The sequence below is a fragment of the Schistocerca serialis genome, unplaced genomic scaffold, assembly GCF_023864345.2.
Source record: "Schistocerca serialis cubense isolate TAMUIC-IGC-003099 unplaced genomic scaffold, iqSchSeri2.2 HiC_scaffold_1362, whole genome shotgun sequence".
Classification (NCBI taxonomy): Eukaryota; Metazoa; Arthropoda; class Insecta; order Orthoptera; family Acrididae; genus Schistocerca; species Schistocerca serialis.
In genome coordinates this window covers 29,521,934-29,525,870 of record NW_026047583.1, presented here as the reverse complement: position 1 = coordinate 29,525,870, position 3,937 = coordinate 29,521,934, and positions in this window count along the sequence as shown.

Sequence of the window (3,937 nt, the reverse complement as noted above, 5' to 3'; positions counted from 1 at the left end):
CTGCTGCAAACATCTGATTGCTTTACAAATAATTTAAAAACTTGAGTGTTTTTTTCCTTAAGATATCATAGGTTCACTGTTTAATGTTGATTTGCTATTACTGCTTCTCCAGATGGAGGGTTCTTCTGTGGTTTATATTTTGCCTCCTTTCAGTGTATTTTAAACATGTACTTGAGTTGTAATACATTTAGTCCCTTGAGAATTACATTATCAATTTAAGCTATGTTTTAGCACACACTTTGGCCACCATATTGCTTGTCTTCTAATCCCATCATATGCCTTTGAAGTTAACAAGGGCCAACAAAATTAAATTACATTCCTGATTTTGTGAATTTCAGACTTCTGACCACTCATGGCTTTTATTGTATACGGTATAAACATTTGTTCTATCTTTACACAGTCATGTAGTGTTAGGACTCCTGTTCTTTTGTTATATCACATGACAGTTTTTACTTAATTACTCAACATTGTGGTTTGAGTGTAGATTTGTGTTAATAATTGTAATGATGGGTTCAGTGTAATCTGAATGTGATGTGTAAGTACAAAAAAACATATTACTCCTCTAGTGCCTCAAAGGTTTCACAGTCCTTAACTCTCTATGAGTACTTCCTCACCAATTGATGGACATTATGTACTGTATTTTGCTCTAAATGTTTTTTCCACTATTATGGTTAAATTGTGAATATTTCTCTTTCCATTTAGTTATTGTGCATATGAAAATATAATATGCAGATACTTGGAGTGCCAGTGGTCTACTCATATTGATCTCCCTGCCCCTTAAGTGAAGTAGTAATCCAGGTGTGTGATTACATTATGAAGCCCTAGAGTTATTGTGGTGTGTTGTCTTGCTATGTATTTTTCAATATGCTTTTGAATGATGCATTATTTAATATAAATGTTTAATGACTCTTGTATTGCAGTCTCATCTTAGTGCTATAAACTTCAGAAATATAGGACATAAATGTGTTACTAAATTCCTTGATGATTTCATTACATCGAACTCGAGTAGGCTTACTGATGGAGCTCCTGATGACATTTACTTAAATTGCGGTTTGTGCACTGTTTCCTTTATTACATTTGTGTGTAATATACACATGCACTCTGAACAAACAGTTTGGTCATTGAGTAAATATTTCAAGAATTTAAAAAGCACATTCATTGAAACTGACCATTTACTGTCACTCTTGTTCTAGAACTACATATATATAATATTAGAGGAAACAGTTGTATGTTGCTATCCACATATATGCTCATATCTGTATGATCTTCTGTGTATTACCTTGTTGGCTTCTTAAATGAAACATATGTACCTGACAGACAATGTGTAGTGTTTAGCTCCAGAAATGTCGGTTTGTGTTCTTTACATTTTGATTTCCACAGTTTTTCTTCATACGTGGAGAAATGTATGATGACTGATAAAAATTTTTTCTGCAAATATTAAAAGAACCCTTTCAATGTTATATACTATTTCATTGTTACATTGAGTTTTCTTCAGTTTTGTCAATTATATGGAACTGTGAAGATGGTCAGTGACAGAAACCAGCTGTAATAAGTTTCAGAAAGTAGCTGTGTCATGCATTTCTCAAAGACAGTACTTGCTTAATAATTTTAGGCAGAGCCTCTGTGTACCTCAATGTCTCTGTATGAAGGCGCGCACACACACACACACACACACACACACACACACACACGCACACACACACACACACACACACAAATGTATCTGTTATACCATTTGATCATTATCCATCCTGTACCCTGACCACTACCACCACCATGAATGGGTCCCTTAGACTGTGGGCTTGTATTTCCTTTCTTACTCTCTCCCAATGTACCATCATATCCTGAGGAAATGACTGCTACAAAAGCTGTAGTTTTCACAGTTAACTTTTTCATTTGATACAGAAATTCTTTGTATGAATTTTTATGTCAGTATATACTCTGTTACAGTTTTTCTGTGTACTTGGCAGTTTGTGTAAAATTTGATAATTATTTCATGTTTATTTACTTTTCAATAACTTGCACTAATTTTCACATAAATTCTGCAAAGTACTTCATAAAAATTGAATCTGTGGTGTGTTTGAGTACTCGTATCGATTCCACAATAGATTATTTTTCCTGTGTTCAGAGAAATTTTTTGATGTTCATATTACGTTATGTAATCATCATTACCTTTTTCTGTTATCGAAGTCATTGGAATATGCTCTCTTTGAAAGGAAACAAAAGTTTTTTATGTTAGTGATGCTCCTCTCTAGCATTCTAATTAAGTGAGTTTTAAAAATACTTCTCTGTATTCAAAATAATTTTGTAAATGGTAGATAATGAAATTATTGGCCTACAGTTGAGTTGTTACAAAATCTTAATTTTTTATATTCTGACCAGATCAAGCATCATTCATTATTATTGGTTCAAATATTACAGGCCTTATTTTAATGAAGTTTCTGTTTATAGCTATGATATATGTGCATGTAACTGTGATTGTGTAAAAGCACATAAATTCCATTGTGGAATACAAGATATCATGTGAGCAGTGAGTGTATGTTGTAAATTTATGTTTAATGAGTAACAGTGCTGTTACTCATTCAAGAAATTTTGCTATCCATGAGAATATCTAATGCCTCATACAATTTTCTTTTTGTCATATGGTCCTTGACAATCTTTGAAAATGCCACCACATGACTGACAGCTATTAAGCTGTTAACTAAGTCTGACATTGCTTCCACTTATTTGCCAGACTACTGTACTATCACCTTTCCTCTCGGCCTCCCTTGGCCAACTCTTGTTTTTTCGACCCCGATGGTATTAGGTTGCGAGGCCAGAGGGTGTCTTTCATTTTCTTTCTCTAATCATTATGTGGAAGGGGGCAGGAGGGCATGTTCAGGTGTGGTGAAGCCAGGATTTCTTGTGGAGCAAATGCACAGCACAAAGCTCAGTCTTCAATGCTGTGGGTTATATAAGGCTGTTAATATGACCATGTAAGAATTGTCCTCAAAATCCAGAAAATAATAATCCTCAGATATGAATTACAAGTAAGCGGTGGTGATGTTGGAACAGGTCATAGAACAGTGTTCATATGATACCAGTCTCACTCAGCTCTGGTTTTGGAATGAAATGTGCCCAAAGTTAGATATGTTTGTCTGCATGAAGTAAGCAGAATGGAGAATGAGCCTACTGCATAAGTTGTGCTATATTGTCATAACGTCTTTTCAAAATGTAAGTGAAAATGTGGAAGTATTTCACCAATGCAGAAAACGTAAGTTGTGTGGTCAAATGCAAGTAATGTTAATAGGCATTATTGTGGCATTGCTCTTGCACTCTGCCAGTATTCCACATGAGGTGCAATTCACCTCCTTAAATGTAGCAACTGCATTTTTGTGTGTTGGGTGAAAAACTGTAGCAGATTTAATGCTCTTTAGATACATACAGTTGGTGAAAATGGAGATGTAGCTCCAAACCTCATTTGAAAATAATAAATAAGTGATCAATTTGTGAATGACAGAATACCAACAAACTCAAGACTCACTACATTTGTTTGTGTTACTGCATGTTCACAAAATTTTTTGTTTTGTGATGTCCATAAAGTCGTTCATTCATAACAGTTTGTTGTAAAGTAATAACCTCATTGCATGGTTATCACATCAATATTTTAAATACAAGCAAGTCACTGAAGTGGAGTTTCCATAGATCACTATTTTTTTTCATGTATGTTCTGCACATTATCATCCACATGTTAAAAATGTACCAGTAAACATCTGAGCCCTTAAAGAATCAAACACGCTTGCATAAAACAGCGTCAATAGTTTGGTTACTTTAAAAATGAATTATTGTGTTAAATGTTTGACTTCAAGTAGCTGGCGTCCATTGCCACACTGCAGTCAACTTACCATGGGTTGGAAACCACTGCTTTGCATTGTTCACAACTGCACGTACATCATTG